At 40.6% G+C, this 24348-nt stretch overlaps 1 protein-coding gene and 1 long non-coding RNA gene across 4 annotated transcripts in view; both read right to left on the bottom strand.

Moving 5' to 3' along the window:
* The window catches only part of cadm2a (cell adhesion molecule 2a), a 397367-nt gene that overhangs the window by 268436 nt on the left and 104583 nt on the right, over positions 1-24348 (bottom strand). The window lies entirely within an intron of this gene.
* Positions 1-24348, bottom strand: part of LOC124876220 — a 137342-nt gene that overhangs the window by 84598 nt on the left and 28396 nt on the right. The window contains exon 3 of the long non-coding RNA XR_007040247.1: positions 3019-3066. This is a non-coding gene — a long non-coding RNA (uncharacterized LOC124876220). The remainder of the gene's footprint in view (positions 1-3018; positions 3067-24348) is intronic.

Below are 24348 nucleotides of genomic sequence, written 5' to 3'. Positions count from 1 at the left end.
TAAACATCAGACAATCCTCTCTTGGCATTTTTTTCACCATCATTCACTGATGCCAGCTTCACAGAGATCCTGGCCAGCGAAGCGGCGCCTCAATATGGGATATACAGCCAGAGACGGCGGAGAGGGAAGAGAGCCGGCGTGCTCGTGAAGCTCCAACAGCGGAGACTACACGCACCCTTGCTTTCAATCCACCTGGCAAATGTGCGTTCCCTGGCCAACAAATTGGATGAACTGCTTCTCCTCACCTGCAAAAACTCAGACTTGATAACACCCCGGACTACACAGTTCTGATCCCCGACTTTCAGCTGTTTTGCAGTGGAACGCAAACATATCGGGGGAAAAAGCGAGGGGGCAGAATCTGGTTTTATATAAACGAATGTTTGTGCAGAGATATCACAGTGTTGAGGAAGACATGTAGTCCTAACCTGGGGTCATTTCTCATAAACGGTAAACCATTTTATTCACAGAAGGAATTCCCCTCTTCTGTATTGCTTGGCGCTTACATACCTCCTCAAGGCTCCACCTCAGATGCTGAAAAATAACTCGCTGAGCTGATAACAGATGTGGAGAAAAAAACATCCAGACTCTCTCATCATTGATCTTTGGGATTTTAACAGTGCAAACCTCTCCAATGAACTTCCCAAATACAGACAGCACATTAAGTGTCCCACCAAGGATAAAAACACCCTGGACCACTGCTACACAATTTTAAAAGATGCATAACATGTTGTCACCGGGGCTGCATTGGGACTTTCTGACCACTCTCTCGTCCATCTCATCCCAACCTACAGGCAGAAACTAAAAGGTTCAAAACCTGTGGTTTGGACTGTTAGGTGGACTGAAGACTTAAAGCAGATGTTACAGGCCTGCTTTGACTGCACCTATTGGTCTATTTAAACCAACTCATTGAGGTGTTGACATCATACGTCATTTTCTGTGAGATGGCATGTGTGTGCAGACCAAGACCTTCTGCACATACAATAACAAAAAACCTTGGTTCACTTCACATTTGAAGATGCTGCGCAGGAATAAGGGAGAGGCTGACAGCACAGAGGACCCGGTCCTGTATAAGCAGGCCAGGAACAAACTGACCAAGGAGATCAAAGCAAAGAAGAGAAGCTACAATGAGAAGCTAAAGAAAAGCTTTTCACATGGAGCACTTCTGCTGTTTGGAATGGTTTGAAAAACCTGACTGCCTACAGGAGCCCTTCCCTCAACCCTGAGCAGAATCCTCACTTGGCAAAGCAGTTGAATGGCTTCTACTGCAGGTATGAAAAACGTTAACACCTCAACCCAACTCCTCTACATCCCATTCAGACACAAATACTTGCCATACACCAACCGTCCCCCTACCTTTAGACCCTCTGCCCATACTTAGGATCTCAGAGGAAGATGTGAATAGGCTCTTTCAGCACCTGAAAACAAGGAAGGCCTCAGGATCTGATAATGTCTCCCCATCATGCCTGAAAGCCTGCGCCGACCAACTCGCACCCATCTTTACTGAGATCTTTAACAAGTCAGTGGAGCTTTGTGAGATCCCTGTCTGCTTGAAATGCTCCACCATCATCCCAGTGCCCGAGAAACCCACCATCACAGGATTAAATGACAACAGGCTTGTCGCCTTGACATCTGTGCTCATGAAATCCTTTGAGCGACTAGTGTTAAAACACCTGAAGTACATCACAGGCCCCCTGCCGGACCCCCTGTAGTTTGCCTACCAGGCAAACAGGTCAACTAGGGACTACATCCTGCAACACCTCGACCACCCAGAGATGTAGGCATGGATCCTGTTTGTGGACTTCAGCTCAGTATTCAACACCATCAATCCAGACATCCTCCACCAGAAACACACTCAGCTCAATGTCCCGACCTCCACCTGTCAGTGGATCACCAGCTTCCTGAAGGACTGGCAGAAACAGGTGAGACTGGGGAGCCTCACCTGCTGCTGTAAACAAATAATGCTTTCAAAAATGGAAGTGTTAATCACTTATTTTCATCAATCAACAAAATGCAGCGAATGAACAAAAGAGAAATCTAAATCAGATCAATATTTGGTGTGACCACTCTTTGCCTTCAAAACAGCATCAATTCTTCTACTCAACTGGTAGGTTGTTCCAAACATCTTGGAACTAACCACAGATCTTCTGTGGATGTAGGCTTTCTCACATCCTTCTCTCTCTTCTTGTAATCCCAGACACACTCGATGATGTTGAGATCAGGGTTCTGTGGGGGCCATACCATCACTTCCAGTAATTATTGTTCTTCTTTACACTGAAGATAGTTCTGAATGACTTTGGCTGTATGTTTGGGTTCGCTCACTTAGCCTTTTGTAAATTGATAAAACTAAACAATCATCATTTATATTTCTGAAACCATTCTTTGTTTACAGCATTGTTCACACCTGCCTAAAACTTTTGCACAGTACTATTTCTTCAGGGCAGACACTTGGGCATTTTTCACACGTGCTTCAACTTTAATTAACACTATAACATCCACTAAAATAGATCGTTCCTCAGAGGTGAGGCTCATGGGGAAAGCCAGTGGTTTCTTATAAAAATAGAGGAATGAATGGAACAGTGTAGTGCCTGTTTCTTGCTACTGGGATGATACAATTTGCTGAGAGAAATGCATGAGTCTCTGAGGGGTTACACAGGTTTACTTGCTGCTGTGATGTCAAGTTTTGTACTTTATGATTTGGAGGTTTACCCCAGTGAACCCATGTTCACAAAAACAAAATAGACTCTCCTATTATTTGGTAAGAATCAATTTTTAAGTGCTCCAAAATAGACCTGTCCATGGTACTAGACCTTCAAAATCATATTGGCAATAAGTGAACATGGCTAAATGTATGTTTTTTTGATGGGATTGAAAGATGAAATACCACTTGATCTTACATTTAACCTTGAAATAAAATTATTTGTGGATCTTAAGAGTTTGAGTTATAAATGTTTGTTTTTAATCAAGTCTTAGTGAGACCCTGCTTTTAATGCACAAATAACTGGTGTAAAAACAACTCACAAATCCATAGCACTTCAGAGGAGGATTCTCCACACATCATTGACTCACCTGCAACAACAAAGACAACAGGTAAAATTGTGAAAATAAAAAAATATAAAAAAATAAAAGTACATCTTAAAGAAACTGAACACTTATAGGGTCACCAGCTTCACCTCTACCCTCCTTAAATTTAAAAGCAAGCTGTACTATACCTTATAAAACTGCCCTAAACAACATTTAAGCTCTTGTTTTTTATATATATACTTTGCAGCACTAGAGGCCTTTATTTTTCACTTTTTCAACTGTAGATAGACAGGAAAGAGGGCAAAGTGAGGGGAGACATTTGGCAAAGGTCGCCAGGTCCGGGACTCGAACCCAGGATAGCCGCATCGAGGACTATAGCCTCTGCACATGGTCGACCGCTTAAGCCCTACACCACCAGTGTACACCACCCAATCTTGCTTTTATTTTTTTTACCCGTACAATAAAATCTTTTTGTGTCTTTATTCTACTTCCTGCCACCATTCTGTGGACAACTCACTGGAAGATCTCAGCAATTAAATAAATTAGAATGGCCAGAAATGCCAGAGAAATGCCCCCGTTTCCCAAAAGGGGAGACTTCGACAGCGAGCTGCTGTCACAACAACTGATAGGAGTGAGACATCTGGAAATAATGGAATTCCCCTCCAAAACAGATTTGCCCCACTACAGAACAAAAACCAGGAAAACTATCCATCTTCTGAGAACAATAAAAGGTTTGAGAACAACCTTCATTCTAAACAGTCTTCTCCTAAGCTGCCAGAGAAAAAACGCCCCACCGGACCAAGAATCCTAATAGTGGGCAACACCGCTGTGGATGGGATTAAAAACTTCTGCAACTAGAAAAGCACAGAAGTTATGATTGGTACCAGTAACATGGTGTCCGATATCTCAGAGAATATTCTTGCAATCACAGAAAAGCACCCGTCTCTAGAAAACCTTATTATACACTATGGAGATGGAGATGAAATTTTTTCAAGACTTCTGATGATTAATAAGTGGTTGAAAAAAACATGTGCCACCACACCTGTGAACTTCATTGACAACTTTAATATTTTTTGGGAAAAAAGACAACTCTTTAAGCAAGATGGTTTCTGTTTGAACAAGCCAGGAGCCAGACGTCTCACATCTAATCTCTTCTGTTCAGTAAATAATCCACCAGCAGCTTCGACCTTCAGCCGAGAACATGGAGTATCAACAACAATGATAATGCTGCCTCCAACAGCTCCAGCAGAAACAATCGGCCAGTTGGCTGAGAAAGAGAGGTCATCACAAAAGGTCTCCCCATCGAAATCCACAGGAGAATTGAACCCCCCCATTATACCCCCATCCCCCCAAACCCAGACCCAGACCGACAACCCCGGTAAACTCCCCTCACCCCAGACCCCGACCCAGACCGCACAGAACTCTCCCATCTCCACACTGAGCCCGCTTTTTGCTCTACTGGATTCTGATAACATGAAAGGAGCTCTTAAAATCGGGACCCAAATGGCTCTGACATCTTCTCCATTCAACACCCCTCATGGCCGAGGCCCTGCTACTAAACCAACATCTTCCAAATGCCACAGAGCCCCACCACCTCCTAATCTATCTCCTCCTAATCAGGATCTTCAAATCACTTCTCTGTGATACAGTCTGGACCCCAGTGGTAACTCTATCAGAAATGAGCATGTCCAGGAAAAACTTGGGCCCCTAATAGGAGATTGTTGTAAAATATCTGTGCTTATACGTGACAGAAAGAACAAAGCCAAAAGGATAAGAGACATTAATAAACAATAAAAAAAAAAACCATAAACTGTCAGGTACAACCAGACACAGAGCTAATATCAGCAACTAAGTCATATAAACTGGCTTTATTGAACATTAGATCTCTGTCAGGAAAATCATTTTTAATCAATGACTTCATTACTGACCACGATCTTGATGTTATGTTTTTAACAGAAACATGGTTACATGAATTTAATGAAGCTCCCATTCTGATAGAGTCGACGCCTCCAAACTACAATTGTCTTTGTGAGAGCAGACAACAAAGAAAAGGTGGAGGGGTTGCCACTTCGTTTAAAGATTTATTAGAGTGTAAAAAAGTATTTCTGGGCAAATTTGACTCTTTTGAATTTCCGGTCCGAACCATGTTCTTGAATATTTATAGGCCTCCTAAGTCCAAAAAAACTTTAGCAGTGATTTTAATGAGCTTTCATCTGTGATATGTGTTGATTAAGACTGTTTAATTATTGTTGGAGACTTCAACATTCACATGGACAATCCTGAAGACAGAAGTGCAATAGATCTATGTGGCACTGTTAGAAATGTTGGTTTGACTCAACGTGTTAAACAGCAAATGCACTAACAGGGACATATTTTCAACTTGATCATGGGTCTAAACATTTCCAATGTGTCTGTAACTGATGTTGCCCTATCTGACCACTTTTCTGTTATTTTTGAAAGCATCATCTGCAATGACTCAGTTTGCCAAAGAGACATGATAAGAAAACGCATCTTTAAGGACGGTGCAGCTGAAACCTTTAATCAGATTTACTCTTCTACCTCCACTTTGCCCTGTAACACTGTAGATGAGCTGGTAGATAACTTTCATTCTAAAATCTCGGACATCATTGATTCAATTGCTTCAATTAAAGTGAAAGTAATTTCTGGGAAGAAAATGCCTCAGTGGAGAAGTGCTCCACCAGTCAGAAGTGAAAAAAAGGAGTGTCGAAAAGCTAAACGCAGGTGGCGAAAGACTGGACTCCAGGTTCACTATATGATCTATAAAGAAAGACTATACAGATATAACCTACAACTGAAAAATGCAAGGGAATCTTTCTTTTCTGAGATCATCAGCAAAAACATTAACAATGCTCGTGCATTATTTGGTCGACAGGTTAACAAACCCTCCAGTAACTGTAGCATCTGAACTCCACTCTACCAGGGCCTGAAATGAATTTGCAATGAAATGAATGAAAAAACCCAAAAGATCAGAGAGGCAGTCAGCACATCCACATCAACTGCAGTACCAATGTTGTCTCCAACTAGAACTGATTTTGACAAAATTTCCCAATTTCACCAAATAAACTGCAAAATCTTTGAAGAAATCGTACACCAACTAAGCTCTTCTTCCTGCTGTCTCGATCTTTTAACCACAGCTTTCTTTAAGAAAGCTTTGCCCGTAATAACATCTGATTTAACACAAATAATAAACACGTCCCTTTTGACAGGTGTTTTCCCCCAGGCCCTGAAAACAGCAATTATCAAACCTCTAATGAAAAAGAGCAATTTGGACAAGCTGCTACTACAGAACTACAGGCCTATATCAAACCTCCCCTTCATCAGAAAGATTATTGAAAAAGTTGTGTTTCAGAAGTTAAACAACTTCCTAACAGCAACCAACTGCTTCAATGTCTTCCAGTCAGGCTTCCTGCTCACCACAGTACAGAGACTGCTCTTGTCAAGGTGTTCAATGACATCCGTATACATGCAGACTGTGGAAGAACCACAGTGCTGGTATTGTTGGACTTTAGTGCAGTATTTGACACTGTTGATCACTCCATTTTATTAAAGCGCCTGGAAAACTGGTTCGGCCTTTCTGGTACAGCACTCAACTGGTTTAAATCCTACTTGAAGGACAGGGACTTTTTTGTGTCAGTAGGTAACTTTATATCAGAGAGCACAAAAATCACATTTGGCATTCCCCAAGGGTCCATCTTAGGGCCCCTCCTATTCAATATCTACATGCTCCCCCTAACTCAGATTTTAATAAACAACAACGTAAGTTATCATAATTATGCAGACGACACACAGCTATATGTTATGATGTCACCAGGTGACTATGATCCCATTCAAGCGCTGGGTAAATGCTTAGAAGATCCATGGATGGGCCTAAATTTTCTTCAGCTAAATCAAAACAAAACTGAAGTAATAATCTTTGGACCAAAGGAAGAGTGTTTGAAAGTTAGCCCACAGCTTCAGTTAATACAGCTAGAAACCACCAGTCAGGCTCGAAACCTGGGTGTAGTGATGGACTCAGACCTGAACCTTCAGAGGCACATAAAGGTAGTAACTAGGTCAGCCTTCTATCACCTAAAAAACATCTCCAGGATTAAAGGACTAATGTCTCAGCAGGACCTTGAAAAACTAATTCATGCGTTCATATTTAGTAGAATTGATTACTGCAACAGGGTCTTCACAGGTATGCCTAAAAGGTCGATCAGACAGGTGCAGTTGATCCAGAACGCTGCTGCCCGCGTCCACACTAGAACTCAGAAAGCACATCACCCCAGTTCTAAAGTCCCTACACTGGCTCCATGTAGCTCAGAGAATAGAGTTTAAAATACTTCTGTTAGTCTATAAATCACTGAATGGCTTAGCACCAAAATACATTACAGACTTGTTGTCAGTGTATCAACCACCCAGACCTCTCAGGTCATCTCGCTCAAATCTACTCTGCATACACAGAACCAGAACCAAACATGGAGAAGCAGCTTTTACCTCTTATGGTCCACTAATCTGGAATAGACTCCCAGAAAACTGTAAATGTGCCGAAACCCTAAGTTGCTTTAAATCAAGATTAAAAACTTTGACTGTGCCATCTAACCATAATTAGTTATGTTTTCAGTCCAATTTTCCTTTCATTTTCTTATCCATCATTCTGTTCTCTTTATTTGTATTTTTTTAAATTACCTCTGTTGTTTGATTTTATTATTTGATTTGTTTTTCTGTGTCTGTATCTGTGTTTATTTTCTTTGTGAATGTATTGTAATTGTATGTACAGCGCTTTGAGTGTCTTGTTGCTAAAAAGCGCTACATAAATAAACTTACCTTACCTTTTATTTTTTTTACCCGTACAATGAAATCTTTTTGTGTCTTTATTCTACTTCCTGCCACCATTCTGTCGTTGCTTTCACTAGAGAGGTACTCATAAATATCAGTCCTCTCTAGGCATTTTCTCAGTTTTACATCGACCCCAACTTTGCTGAGATCTTGGTTGGTGGGGCAGCGGTTCTCTATGGAATTTACCAGAGACACAGACGAAGTAAATGGGGAGGTGCGCTCATGAAGCCTCATTAGAGGGGATTTTGCGCACCTTTGTCCTCAATCCACCTGGCTAATGTCCACTCCCTGGATAAATGAATGAAGTGCTGCTTCTCAACTCTAAAAAGTCAGACTTTTACGAATCTGCTCCACTCTGTTTAACTTTAACTTGGCTTTGTAAGCACAACCCTGACTCTCTGAGAAAACAAGAGGAGAAGGACTCTGCTTTTATATAAATGAAGGTTAATGTACAGATGTCGCAGTATTACAAAAGACATGTAGCATTCACCTGCAGTAATTTTTGTATAGACTGTAAACCTTGTTATTTACCAAGGCAGTGAGTGCTCATTTGTTCTGATTGGTGTTCACATCCCACCACAAGTCTGCACATCAGAGGATGAAAAACAGCTCGCTGAGCTGATACCAGACCTGGAGAAAAACCATCCAGACTCTCTCATCACTGTTCTTGGGGATTTTAAAAGTGCAAAGGTCTCCAATGAACAAGTGGTAGCCAGCATGGTCAGTGTCCCACCAGGGATAAAAACACACTGGACCACTGGTACACAGCTTTAAAAGATGCATATCCGGTAATCACCTGGGCCGTTGGAACTTTTTGATCACTTTCTGCTTTATCCCATTCCAAACTAAAGACAGAAGTTAAAAACTTCTAAACCTGTGGTACAGACTATTAGGCAGTGAATGGTTCAGTCAAAGCAGATGTTACAGGCCTGCTTTGGCCGCAAGGATTGGGGTGTTTTTGAAGCTTGAGCCACAGACCCGAAGTAGCTTGCTGAAAGTGTAACTTCTTACATCAGTTTTTGTGAGGACTTCTGTGCAGATCAAGACCTTTCTCACATACAAGAAAAATAAACCATAGTTCACTTCACATCTGAGGAAGCTGCGTCAGTCCAAGAAAGAGGCTTGAAGCATTGGGAACTGGCCCTGTATAAGCAGGCCATAAACAAACTGACCAAGGACATCAGGGCTGCTAGGAGATGCTACAGCGAGACACTAAAACACAAATTCTCAGCAGATGACTTGACAGCAGGGAATGGTCTGAACAAAATTTCCACAGGCGCACATCCCCCCACCCTGATCAGAATCCTCATCTGGGAGATGACCTTAACAGCTTCTCCTGGAGGTTTGAAGAGCAGCCATTCACACCTCCCATCAACTTGTCCACATCTCATTCTGACATAAAAGCTCCCCATGCACCAACCACCCTCCTCTCCTCAGACCCCCTACCTGGATACTGAGGAAGATTTAAATAGGCTCTTTGAAATGCGACATCAGAGTTAAATTAGGCCTGGTCATGAAATCCTTGGAATGACTCGTGTTGAAGATCTAAAGGACATAGCAGGTCCCCTGATTGACACCCTGCAGTTTGCTTTTTAGATCAAACAGGTCAGCAGATAATGCTTTGGACAACACTTCATCCTGCACAACCCCAACCATTAATGGACTCTGTAGACTTCGGCTAAGCCTTCAACACCATCAACCCAGACATATTTAACCAGAAACTCACCCACCTCAGAGTGCTGGCCTCAACCAGATTCCTGACTGACTGGCAGCAGTGAGTGAGATTGGGGAGCATCTTCTTCTGCACAAGAACCATTTGCACTGCCATCCACCAGGGGTGTGTTCTTTCCCCACTAATTTTCTCTCTGTACACAAATGACTGTACCTCAATGGACCGTCTATGAGACACCTGAAGTTCGCATATGACACAACTGTTATTGGTCTGAGCCAGGAGAATGATAAGTCTGCATGTAGACAAGAGGTGGATCAGCTGGTCCATTGGTGTGGTCAGAACTACCTGGAGCTTAACCTTTTCAGGACAATGGAGATGACAATGGACTTCCGGAGAAAACCTTCACAGTGCCTCCCCTCATAATTCTCAACAACAGTGTGTCTATTTTGGATCACCTCTGGTTCCTAGGGACCATCCTTTCTTGGGACCTGAGATGGTCCTCACGCAAAGAAACTTGTTGAAAGAAGGCCCAGCAGAAACTGTACTTTCTGTGTTCATCCTTCACTATGTGGTTACGCTCATCCACAAAACAGGACGGGTCCAAACTACAATGAACAACTGGGTGTGCAGAGGATCATCAGGGCTGACCTTCCCTCAATCCAGGACTTGTACAGGTCTAAGGTCAGGAAAAGGCCAGCAAGAAACTCTGCAGACCCCAACCATCCTGGACATATCCTGAACCCAAATGTTGAATATCTCCCCTCAGGTTGTAGCTACAGCGTGCTATTTGTATAAACCAGCTGCCACAGAGACCGTTTCTTTCCCCAGGCTCTCTCTCTGATCAACACTTATCAGTCAGTGTGCCCAGATATATACCATGCATATTTGAACTAATTCGAACTTGTCTTTCTTTTGTAAACACACTGTATATATACACATATATACAAAACAGGAAAACCTTTAGTTTCCCAATTTTATATATAATTATATTCTAAATGTCTCCATCGGTAACAAGCAGAACCAAAGTCAAGTACCTTGTTGATGTTCACAAGCTTGGCAAATAAAGCTGATATTAATTCCAATTACATTTTCTTTCTATTCAGAAGAAGGACATTAGGTAACACGTTAATTTAAGAAACACAAATAAACATTTACCTAACAACTTATTGAAATGCATATTAGAGGCATAATAACTCCTAATTAGTCAATTTTAAGCACTGACTGGTTATTTACTGACTAAATTCTACAAGTAATGGGCAATAAATAGTTTTCTCAAAACAGTCAACTAATTATAGTAAGGTAGTAGTAACTTTTGCAAACAAAGTGATATCACTAAGCTTGGCTCAGTTTGTTACCTATACAGGATTAATGTAATTTACTTGTATAATTTATTCGTTTACGTCCTTTCAACTTGTAGAATTGGGTCTGTAACAATAACTAATTAATACATGCCTAAAATGATTAATTGGGGATTAATGTGGCACTAATATACAATATGCCCATTATAAAGTGGTTAGCAGATGGTAATTGCTGTTCCCTAAAATAAAGCTGAAAATAAAATTCAGATTTTAATTTAATTTCACAATTTTCATTATCAGAGATAACAAATTTTTATCAATCTATAAATAGAACATATGTAATCTTTTGTAAACACTGATACTGAATTTTTTTAAATCCTTGAACATCACAGGTGACATGTAACAATGAGATTACAACAGGATTTTAACTGTCTATCATTAAGTTTGACGTTTTATAAACAGGGATAATTCAAACATGCTTTCTAATATTATTATTATTATTATTTATTGTTTTCTCTAAATCCGGCACCCCGATGTGGCCTTGGCAACTTCTGCTGACTGGCTATCGACAAAATATCTCCTGGATGTTATATAAACACGACGCTCTTCCCCAGCACTCCCCTACCAGCTGTGTGCTGATGGGACTATGAGGCCGATTGATAAAACTTCCACCTCTCTTCTCAAGGACAATGGCACTTCTATCAGTGTTGACAGTCTAATTCTTGCAAACACTCAGACTTACATTCGCACCCTTGAGATTCCACTGTACCCTTGCTAAATCTTTACTTATGTGTGTGTTGCTTACCCCTGCTGAGGTTTTTTTGTACTACTTCAGACTCTATTCTGCTCCGAATAGACTCTGAAATATGATTTTTTCCCCCTCCTATCTTACTTTACCTAAATGTATGATTTCATTATTTTTCATAGATTTTCAGATTTCTCAGAATGATTACCAGCAAAAGCCAAATATTATTAGTATATGAAAATTTGACTAAAGCTGTTTTTACCTCAATGACCAGAGATTTTTCGATTTCTTATAAGGATTGTATTACAACAATTTCATACCAGTGAAAGCCAAACAGTATTTAAAAAGTTTGGACTAAAAATATTTTATACCAATGTTTTATGTTTATGACCCAGCTTATTGAATGATGGGACCACAACTGCATCATACCAGCGACCTCAAGGATTAATATTATAATTTTTCTTCTAGCACAGGATGAATTCCTTACCACAGATGACTTAATAAGCTAATTACCTCTATTAGAAAGATTGGATTAGAACCAGCTCATACCAGTAAACTCCCAAGGATTATTGATGTCATTCAATTTGTTTTTCTGTGTTTGATTTTCTTTATCATTGTAATGTTTTTCCTCATGTCTTGTCGAGTGTTGAGTGTCTTGTTGCTGAAAAGCGCCATATAAATAAACTTGACTTGACTAATAGAAGAGATTTCACCCAGTTACAACTAAACAGAGGAATAATGGAGGGCACACAGGTTTGTTCTGTTGCTTCAGTATTTAGTAGCCAACTGAATTGTCAGCTGATCAACATTTTCCTGGATTAATTCGTACTGCAGTGGAACAGAGCGTTGCATGACTAGAGCGGAGTGCAGCGTGGTTGGGAACTGCTCACTTTGGAAGGGAATCTCAACAGGGGAGCCTGAGCTTGATGCATTAGTACACCTAGCATGTGGCAACCTTCAGCGTCTACTGTTTTTCCTGTCTGTCTGCCTTATAGGGAAAGTTCCCACCAACCAATCCTCTTGTTTGCCTTGTCGGCTCAAGGGGGTTGTAAATATCTTTTTTTTTACAATATACTCGTCATGATAGTAGAGTTTAAAACTTCCAGCAAAAGCTCATTGTTTTGGTCAGGTAAGGCTACAGGATGGGGAGGGGGTTAGCGTATTGGTTATTGCAGCACTGCTGCTAGAAGAAGTACAGCAATGAATGAATCAGTTTACATAGATTTTGATTGAAATAAGTATGTTTGAATCATTCATTTTTCTACCACTGATTATATCGAAGTATCGATTATTTTGACAGCCCTACTCAGGTGGAACTTTGCAATCAATTTCCCTTTAAGTCTCACAAAACGGATTTGATATGGTTCAATATATGTTAACTCATACGCAGGAAAAGTATTTTCTAGGATGGAGACACAAAAAGAGCTTAAGAATATGTTTTCCTGTGAGTGACTGATCAAAATTTTACAGGGAAGTGTGTGTTTATTCTGAAAGAATAGATACACATCTCTGTCTTTATGTAGATGAGTTTAAAAGAACTGGTGCAAGTGGGTGGATGAGAGTGTGGCATTTTATGAAATGAAATGTGGTTTGGTGTCAGCTGCCAGCAGCTCCAAATTATGGAAAAAGGCTTTGTTTTTTTACTTTAAAAAATAGCTAATTGTTTTTTGACAGCATTTACAATGTGTTGATCACTGATTATGCACTGTGTAAATGACAAGTTTAATACATTGGTTATGACATTTTTTAGAATCCTGGTTTCAATAAAATAGCAGGTGTAGGCTTGTGTTGGAATAAAGACAGAATGGACGGAGGATTAATGTGGGTGGGTAATAAGCAGTGGTCTCGAGTCAAAAGTAAAGTGTAGCCTGATCTCCTCCAATCGAATGATTACAAAGTTAATGAGCCTCAAAGATTGAAGAACTTTGAAAACCTTGCTAAAGCTTTTGTTCCAAACAGTAGCGTTCACATTAGCTTGGGTCACTGACATATAACCTAACATCAGCCACTCAAACTCACCTCAGTAAACAAAGTGATCTTTGGCCTGGAAAATGTCCGAAGTAGTGCATCATGAGGTGTGCAGCTGCACCGATATGTACAAAGACACTCTAGTGTGTTTAATGGATGTTTTCCCAATCAAGACACATCTGGTGAAAGTACTGACAAAGTGCAAGCAAGCTTCTGTGCATATGTGAAGGTACATGCAACAATTTAAGTACACAAACTCTCCAAGTGATGCAGCTCTGTAAGCAGGTCAACTGGGATTGACTGGGATGCGTTCAGGACTACTACCAACAGTCTGGACGAGTACACAGAGGCTGTGACTTCCTACATCAGCTTCTGTGAGGACAGCTGTGTACCATCATGCACCAGGGTGAGTTACAACAACGACAAACCCTGGTTCACAGCTAAACTCAGAAGGTTAAGACTGGATAAGGAAGAGGCCTTCAGGAGTGGGGACAAAGGCATATACAGAGAGGCAAAGTACAAGTTTGGCAAGGCAGTGAAAGAGGCCAAACGACTGTACTCTGAGAAACTCCAAAACCAGTTCTCAGCCAACGACTCTGCGTCTGTCTGGAAAGGGCTCAAGCAAATCACCAACTACAAGCCGAAAGCCCCCCACTCCATCAACGACCGACGCCTCGCCAACGACCTGAACGAGTTCTACTGCCGCTTTGAAAGACAAAGGGACAGTCCTGCAACCATCCCCCACGACGCCCCCCAACAGCTGCAGCCACAATCCACCACCCCCACCTCCCCAACCTCAAGAGGGGCCTTGGCACCTCCAACCCCCACCCTGAAGTTCCCCCCCACCAGCCCCCTACCTAAGCCGAGGACGGCTCTTTCCATCCAGGAGAGGGACGTCAACAAACTCTTCAGGAGACAGAACCCCCGGAAAGCTGCTGGTCCGGATTCTGTCTCACCAGCCAGCCTGAAGCACTGCGCTGATCAGCTGTCTCCAGTCTTCACAGACATTTTTAACACCTCACTGGAGACATGTCATGTGCCAGCCTGCTTCAAGTCCTCCACCATCGTCCCTGTTCCCAAGAAGCCAAGGACCACAGGGCTTAATGACTTCAGACCCGTCGCCCTGACCTCTGTGGTGATGAATTCCTTTGAGCGCCTTGTGCTCTCACACCTAAAAGACATCACCGACCCCCTCCTGGACCCCCTGCAGTTTGCCTACAGAGCCAACAGGTCTGTAGATGATGCAGTCAACTTAGCCCTTCACTTCATCCTCCGGCACCTGGACTCCACAGGAACCTACGCCAGGATCCTGTTTGTGGATTTCAGCTCTGCCTTCAACACCATCGTCCCAGCTCTGCTCCAGGAGAAGCTCTCCCAGCTGAGTGTGCCCGACTCCACCTGCAGGTGGATCACTGACTTCCTGTCTGACAGGAAGCAGCGCGTGAGGCTGGGGAAGCACGTCTCTTACTCCCTGACCATCAGCACCGGTGCCCCCCAAGGCTGTGTTCTCTCTCCTCTGCTCTTCTCCCTGTACACCAACAGCTGCACCTCCAGTCACCAGTCTGTCAAGCTTCTGAAGTTTGCGGACGACACCACCCTTATCGGACTCATCTCTGATGGTGACGAGTCCGCGTACAGATGGGAGGTGGATCATCTGTTGGACTGGTGCAGCCAGAACAACCTTGAGCTCAACGCTCTAAAGACAGTGGAGATGGTTGTGGACTTCAGGCAGAACCCAGCCCAACCTGCCCCCATCACCCTCTGTGACTCCACAATTGACACTGTGGAATCTTTCCGCTTCCTGGGAACCATCATCTCCCAGGATCTCAAGTGGGAGCCATACATCAGCTCCCTCATCAAGAAAGCCCAGCAGAGGATGTTCTTCCTGCGGCAGCTGAAGAAATTCAACCTGCCAAAGACTATGATGGTGCACTTCTACACAGCCATCATTGAGTCCATCCTCACCTCCTCCATCACCATCTGGTACGCCGCTGCTACAGCCAAGGATAAGGGCAGGCTGCAGCGTGTCATTCGGTCTGCTGAGAAGGTGATTGGCTGCAGTCTACTGTCGCTCCAGGAACTGTACACCTCCAGGACCCTGAAGCGGGCAGGGAAGATTCTGGCTGATCCCTCCCACCCCGGTCACAGACTCTTTGAAACTCTCCCCTCTGGCAGGAGGCTGCGGTCCATCCGAAACCTCACGCCACAAGAACCGTTTTTTCCCATCTGCCACCAGCCTGGGTTAACAAAGCCCGGAAACCACCTGACACTCACCTGATACATGAGGGGAGGAAAGAATTACTGAAATTGCGTTACTTTTTTTTAAAACTCTTATCAGGACAGCTTATGTATCATCACTACAACCATTGATGTCAAAGAGTTTGTACCTGCTTTCTTCTACCTTCTTCTAATTTTATTCAGATAAAATACTGAAATCTGCTTGATTCATCCACTGGACATTTTAAGTTCATTCAAGGTCCTGCTGGTCTCGACCTAAAACCTGTAAGAAGTAAGTACCAATGACTGGTTCAAACAAGTCATATTTACACTCAATGACGTATATATATAGAAAACCCACTGATAAAAGTCATTTTCTGTCATTTTTGTCATTATCGGCCTTATGAATGTGGTTATGTGGGTCTAATGAATATTACCTGCAGAATGTCGCTTAAGGTTATTTAGGTTCTGTCATATTTACTAAGAATCAACTGGTCTAATTGGCAATCAGAACAAAAATAAATGTAAATTCTAACAGAAAGTCTTTAGAAAAAAAATCTGATATTAAATGATAAAATATATTATATTTAATAATATTCATGTCTATTTATTTTTGAGCATATATTACACACCTTAACAGTAACAAATAAAAAAAACAGATGGAAATGTTTATGCTATGGTTGTCCTGAACTGAAGCTATATATCAGATATGGATTCCAATCACTGTATTTTTGAACAACAGGTATTGGTAGACCCTGACATGGCTTTACTAGTTGTTGTTGGGTTGAGTACCCGGGATTGGCCTATTCTTAAATGACACAGATCAGGACAAAAGCATCCTGATTAGGTCATCTCTATTTTAAGTACATGGTCACCAAATGGTAAAATATTAACGCAAGGGGGCCGAATAATATTGCACACCCCACTTTTCAGCTTTTTATTTGTTAAAAAAGTTTGACACATCCAATAAATTTCATTCCACTTCACGATTGTGTCCCACTTGTTGATTCTTCCCAAAAAACTAGAATTTTATATCTTTATGTTTGAAGCCTGAAATGTGGCAAGAGGTTGACCAGTTCAAGGGGGCCGAATACTTTATAAACATTCTTTTGAATTCCAAAACTAATTTATTGAAATATGTTCTCTCCTCGATTGCTAACTTGGTTTCAGACCTTTTGTTTATTCTAACACAGCACTGAGAACTCTTATAATCTCTTAATTCAAAAATCGGTTTTGGCAACACTCAAGGCTGTGCCTTGTTATTACTGTCCAAATGAAAAACACATAATTTAATTTTAATTAATTTAATTTCCCTTTGGGATTAATAAAGTATTTTTGAATTGAATTGAATTGAATAAACAGAGAAGAAATATGCTTGGGACAAACAGCTGACCACAAAGTGCACTGTGTCAAACATATTCTGACAAACCTTCTGAAAAACATAAGAAGCCATTAACAATGATACATGATACCAATGAAATTCACCATTCTGAAGATGTAAAAACATTATAAGAAAATAAAAATTATAAGAACATTGACTCTTTACTATGAAATACAGATAGTTCAATAATTGAGGCTGTGCCTGGTAGAAATTAAAAAAAGAGAAATCTATAATTCTTGACTTGGAAGGGATTGAACATAACATATGAACCTATTCTGTAAAAATGACATCTTTCAACAAACAGATACAAAGTATTTTCAAAAGATTAATTAAAAAAAGTCAACAAAGTCATATTTTGCAATTTTCACACAATATAATTTACTGACCTTTTCTCTGTTTCTAATCACCAGAGCCTCAACCAAACACTGCAACATTACAAAGGCCCTGTTTGAATTTAAACTAAAAACGAGACAGTGAGAAAAAGGTTTTGTTGTCTTTCACTAAGTTAATATTAGCAAGACTCTGTGTGCAGAAAACTAAATATTTTCCGCACTTTTTTTTTTCTTATCTTGTTGTTCCACCATGATTACCCAAAACAGACATGTAAAAAAAGGAAAAAAGTAGTATATTCACAGCTGCAAATGTATTTATGGTTGTGTATGTAGATGCATGCTCAATTTGAAGTTGTATGTCTGAAGGGGTATTTCAGTCACCTTTGGGTAATCATATTTAAATTTATTTAAAGTTTGCTGCTGTTTTTAAGTTTGCTGCAGAACAAAAAAACACGTGACATGTTTTATTAACTTGCAAAAAGTATTCTTCTGGCTGCAAAAATAATGGCAATACAACTACATGGGTATTCTAGGTATTTCTCTGCAATCTGTACATTGAAATACTAAAGGAGCTTGTTTACAGATTGAAATAGTTAAATCTCATGTATGTCATGAATTTAATGAGAAATAAACGTTAACTGCATTCTGTATGTGTGACAACCATACAGTACTGAATATTGGCTGTTGGCTTCTATGACCTAAATACAACCCCAATTCCTATGAAGTTGGGACGTTGTGTAAAATGTAAATAAAAACAGAAAATTATTTGAAAATCTGTTCAACCTATATGCAATTAAATACACTATATGGAAATAGATACTTACTAATAAAAAACTGATAAACTTTATTGTTTTTTTTTTGTCCAAATATTCACTCATTTTAAATCCCAAAAAAACTGTTAAGTTTCTCTTTTTTAATGGATAAATTTACAGACAATATGTTTCTCATTGACTACATCATGGTGACATCTGAGATTAACACACACATTTCTGAAAATAATTGACAAGTAAAGCAATTTAGAAGCCCGATGGAAACAATACGGTATTTTCTGTCTTTAGATTGATGTTTTGGTCTCAGCTAATTCAATCCTGTCAGACTCATAAATGAAAACACAAATAATTTTATTTATATAAATGTTTCTTTGGTGCTCAGACCCCGGGGGAAAAGACCTGAACGTTGTGAATGATGAGAGCTTGAATGAGTATTTTTATAGGATTAAGTAGGGATGTCTTCCCTCCGGGATCCGACTGATGGTGGAGTGGAGGCCTGAAGAATCTGGTCGTTGTGAGTCCAGAAGGAGGAGATGGGGAGGAAGTGGGTCAAAGCTCAGCGGAAGAGCGAGAATCTTGCTGATGAGGACCTTTAAAGCGAAGCCTTGGAGATGATTGGCTGAAGAGGAGGTGCGGACCCAACGCTGATTAAATGGGCGGAGATGCATAGAGAAGTCATTGGACCGGCTAAGGTAGGAGGGAGTCTTCCGGATTGAATTTTTGTCAAAACTTAATTTCAATCCAGTCAGACTCATAAATGAAAACACAAAGAAAGGATATTAGAAGTTTATTTATATACATTTTTCTTTGGTGCTCAGACCCCGGGGTAGAAGACCTGAATGCTGCGTATGATGAGAGCTTGAATGAGTATTTTTATAGGATTAAGTAGGGATGTCTTTCCCCAAAAAAGGGGCCGAGGCCGGCCGAGGCTGAAATAATGATGGGTTAATGAAGGACTTAGAGAAGGGCAGTAAAAAGGGTGAAAATGAGAAAGCATGAGGAAGAAGTTCTCAAAGGAGAATACGAAATTGAAGGTTTGAAATAGAAAATTAAGGACAGATACGTTATGCCGCGGAGGCATATGGGTTAACTGAAGAAAACAGGGAAAGATGAATTGAGCAGATAAGGCATCGAAATAATGAATGCATGAGGCCCCAAAGCCATATGAATTGTTGCGTGATGCTGCAATGCGATACATGAGGACTCGAGCTGTGTAGGCATCGAGAAGGAATGCGTAATGCCGAAGAGGCATAAAGACTAAAGGGGGAAGTGAGAGTGTGAAAAGAGTGAAATGAAGGGGAAGAATTAATGTGCCTGCTGGCGAACAGAGTGAGATGATGAAATGAAGATTTAAAGGTAGGAGGGAAATAGGTGTTGCTGACATAGAAATAAAGCAAACAAAATGAAGGAGTTGTGGGAAGGGGTTTTTGGAACGAAAATGGGAGCGAAGGAGAGCAGAGAATTGAAGAATTAATTTAGAGAAGAATACAAATTTGAAGGTTAGAGATAGAAGTTTAAGGATAGATGAGTTATGCTGTAGAGGCATATGAGTTGATTGAAGAAAACAGGGAAAGATGAATTGAGCCGATAAGGCTTCGAAGTAATGAATGCGTTAGGCCCCAAAGCCATATGAATTGTTGCGTGATGCTGCAATGACTCGAGCTGAGAGGCATTGAGAAGAAATGCGTTAGGCCCCAAAGTAGAGGCTGACATTTTTTCGGGAGACCCACAGGTCACGGGATGCCCACGGGAATCCCGCGGGACTGGAGACAGCATCAGTAAAGATCACGTGATTGGGACGGTACAGGATAAAAAATGAACGGGAGCGGGAGCTAACCAATAGGAGGGAAAACAAACTAGGATCAATTGTCTTTGGAAATGTAAAACTGAGACTTTGTTATAAACGTTAAGAAAAAAAAAACTTGAATCGACGCTGCCATTGTGTAGTTTTTTTCCAAGAAGCCTATACTATAATGCGAGTCAAACGAACTACACGACCCACAAGCCAACAGTGCTTCTGATCGATGTTTTCACCTGCATTCAGAATGGAGGGAGCAAACGCAGGTGGAGAACTGGACGTGGTAAAATTGGATTTGTAACGTAAAGTCAGAAATAAGGACTTATCTATTAAACTCATAGAGCTGACAGGAAAGTCGCAAATATTATCGAACTTCAGGAGAGTTGAATGTAGCGGTGATAACACGCAGTATGCTGCTTGTAAAACGTGTTTAGTCGTAACCAAGTAAACCAGTGATTAAGGGACACTTGTAAGACAGATTCTGGATTAAATCAGCCCTGCATCTCTTCATTCATCAAACCAAAAGTACCATCATGTGTCAAGTCTCATCTGACCAACAAAATTGCTGCATGTGCGCTAAAGATTTAAGAGGTAAGGTACGGAAGCCCGTGAGGGACATGGGGAAATTTATTTATTTTGCGTCCCCACGCAATACTTTTGCGTTTGGCATTTTGGAGCAACAGCACAGATGACAAACTGCTCATAAAACAAACACTGATATGTCATTGATATGGTTTATTTGTCATATGCAAGTTAACACGCAGTAAACAATGCGATTAAATGCTTAGGATAAGAAGAACCGTTCAAATCACGATAAAAACAAAAACACTAATGGCGTACAAAAAAAAGTACACATCATGCAGCAGTAATGAGCAAACAAAGTGTCACAGATATGGTTTCGTGCAGTATTATTGTTCAGTAATTTGTTTGACAGCTTGTGGATAAAAACTGTCTTTTAGTCTGATTTGAAGATAATTTTATTTAAGGCTGATTTCAAAATAAAACTCAATAAATCTCAAAACGGGTGTAGTGTTTGTTTCATTTTTGCAGTTATCTGGTTTGGAAACTATCCCACAAAGTATTGCGAAATAACGCAAAGACTATTGCGTGGGGACACAAAAAAGAAAAAAATCCCCCCTTGTCCCCTCGCGGGCTCCGTATAGAAATGCTTCATCAAGGGAAGATATTAAATAAATATGTTGTGAAATAGAAAAAAATTGAATGTACCATTAAATGTACAATTTATTTAATACATCATTAAATATTAAGTGTACCACTAATTACGTCATGTCGTCTTTAAAATTATACTTAATTATTCAGTGGCACATTTAATTGCATAACAGTCCATTTCATGATATAATGGCACATTTATTGTTTCTAATGATGTATTAAATAAATAAATGGTACCTTTAATTTAATGGCACATTTAATGTTACATTTCTTTCATGTTACATTTACTTCACTTATGGGACATTCACAACATTTATTTATTTAATGATGATTTTATTGTATTAATTTTGTCCAGTTTGACACTCCATTCTTGATGCCTGTATAGGAGGTCATGTCAGAATTTGAATCAGGTGTTCTGGAGCAGACACACATCTAAAACTTGCAGGGAAGAGGTCCCTGAGGACCAGGGCTGTGAACCATTGAGGTACAGTTTCTAAATTATGAAGGTAATGCCTTTTTGTCCTTTTGTTCACATAGTACAGTTCTCTTGCTAGGTGCATTTTTCTTTCATTTCAGCAACTTGAAACATAAAAGTAATGTCATTGTTCAAAGGAAACAATCACTTAATAAATAAGTAAAATACAACTATGTACATTTTGTTTATTCATCTAAGATAGGCATGGTCTGTTTCCTTGTTCTATATTTTATTATTTCTTCATTATTATTCTTTTTATTTTAACTGGCCTTTACTACAGCTAAAAACAGGGACCTAACTGGTCCTTCAAAGAAAGAAATTGTCAAAAGACTAAATGAAGAAAACAAAAATGGGAGTGGCACAGGAGTGGGAGTCATTCTAAATGGGAACGGGATGGGAGTGGGAGTCAATTTACCAGGAGTGGGACGGGACAGGATTTTTTTCGTTATGCTGGCCTGGGATTGGGATGGGACAAGACATTTTTCTGTGGGAGCGGGATGGGACAGGAGAGAAAATCCACTCCCGTGTCACCCTCTACCCCAAAGCCATATAAATTGTTGCGTGATGCTGCAATGCGATGCATGATGCCTTGAAAGCACAGAGAAGGAATGCGTAATGCCGAAGAGCCATAATGAATAGGGGAAGAAGTGAGAGAGTGAAGAGGGTAAAATAGAGAGAGAGAGAGAATACCTGCTGGCAAACAAGTGAAAGATGAAATGAATGAAGAAATGATTGATGGGTTTGACGAATACTGGAATGGCAACCTGAAATAAATATAAATTAGATAAACTGATTAAGGGAAATGAAGTGAAAAGGAGGCCATCCACCACCAGAAATGCGAATTCATACCGAGGAACTGAGGGATCTTTGAGCAGAAAGGACTGATTGAAAGTCTGGATGAACATACGAAGAAAGGATGAAGATGACCAGCGGCTGAGTTGTTGCAGTGAAGCTGAGGAAATCCTCGGATGACTGCAATAATGGCTGTCCCTATTCTAAATGAACGGCTAAACTGATTGGGGCAGGTTGCATAGGATTAGAGTCTGTCTAAAATATGAGGAACCAGGAGGCAGACATAGGGCTCCTGCTGTAGAGAGAAAAAAGGAGGGATGATGGGTGATGTTTGAGTGCGAATTTGAGCATGGCTTGTAATTAGCTGAATGGTCATCGAGGCAAACAATAAAATGAAACATGGGCCTTCCCTTTGGAATATTGTGATAGGTTCGAAATGATCAGAATAGAACTTGAAGTCAGAGAAGACTAAATATCTAAATGGAACGAAAGTTATTAGAGGAGGTACATGCACTTAACCGGAAGCCTGTAGAGGGCTTGAACATCAAAGAGTTAAGATTAGATATGATACCACCCAAAACCGAGGCCAAGGCCGAGGAAAAGAGATATGAATGGAGGACTTGGGGAGGAAAAGGATGATAAGAGCCTGACAGGCGAAAGAGGGGAAGGACATGAATGTGGCCAAAGACAAGGGAAAGGAAACATAACGGAGTGTCGAGTAAGGGCTAAACTGAGCCTAATGAGTGGAGGAGAAAGATGAAGCAGACTGGCTGGAAAGGGAATGGAATAAGCTGCTTAGGCTGGAATTTGCCTGATGAGGTGAAGATGGGATGTGATAAACCTGAATAGGCCTGTGGATGCCTACGTGGGCAAGCCCGACAGCGAACAGAGAAAATATGTGATAGCTGATAAGCAAGAGAATGGGAACTGGTAAACCTGACAATGCAGGCAGAGAGAATGACTTGGTCATGCCTGACGAGGAAAAAGGAGAAGCAAGGATAAGTTTAAACTGAACAGGCCAACCATCGCCAGTTCATGCAGAAGCTCTTACCTAAGAGCTAACTGAGCAGAGCACAGAATGAAAGTTTGGGCGGACACATGAAGAGAATGCTAAAGTCAACCGGTGGCTGAGTTGTTGTAGAGAAGTGGAAGGGGCAGGACTTGAGATACAGTCAAGTTAGACTGAATGCGACGAAGGAGAGGGAGGAATAATCGGAGAATGGTGAAAGTAGGCTGATGGACAGAGAAGGGAGAATACGTGAAAATTTAAAACGAGATGGGGCCTTACTAATATGTCTGTACATGATTTATTTCATTGGAGTTTGTTGTTCTGCTGCAGCAGTAATGCAGATGCTTACTGTGACAACATTTAGTCCGGGAAAGTGGGATAACTCGAAAGTCGCAAGCGAACAGAACAGCGCAGACCTGGTCTGCCGAGAGAAGTGCACCACGATGAGGACGACAGGAAAATATAGTTTAAGATGTATTGAAACAGTAAATGATCCTTAGCGCCTGGATGATAAGGGAACAAGGTTGGTATAAAAGTACGAGTGTGTAAATTAATATTTAGATATTTTACAGAGCAAACAGGTTGCTGTTATATTTTAACTAGTTTCAAATTATAAGTTAAGTAGAGACATAGCAATTTAAATATTATATGTTTCATATTTTAATTAGTGCTATGGAGAAAATAAAGAAGGCACTATTTACAAGTTTAAAAACATAAGTGGTAAAAACAGGGTAAATGCACTCAAGGGAAAGTTGACAACGATGAAAGGGGGTGTAATTTTTTAGGTAAATCATTCATTTAGTTAAATAATAAGGCAAAAGGTTAAAAGCAGCATATTGTTAAAATTACTAAGGTATTACG

This window comes from Girardinichthys multiradiatus, chromosome 11, assembly GCF_021462225.1.
Source record: "Girardinichthys multiradiatus isolate DD_20200921_A chromosome 11, DD_fGirMul_XY1, whole genome shotgun sequence".
NCBI lineage: Eukaryota > Metazoa > Chordata > Actinopteri > Cyprinodontiformes > Goodeidae > Girardinichthys > Girardinichthys multiradiatus.
The sequence above is the reverse complement of the archived record's forward strand: the minus strand, read 5'-3'. Positions and strand labels throughout refer to the sequence as shown.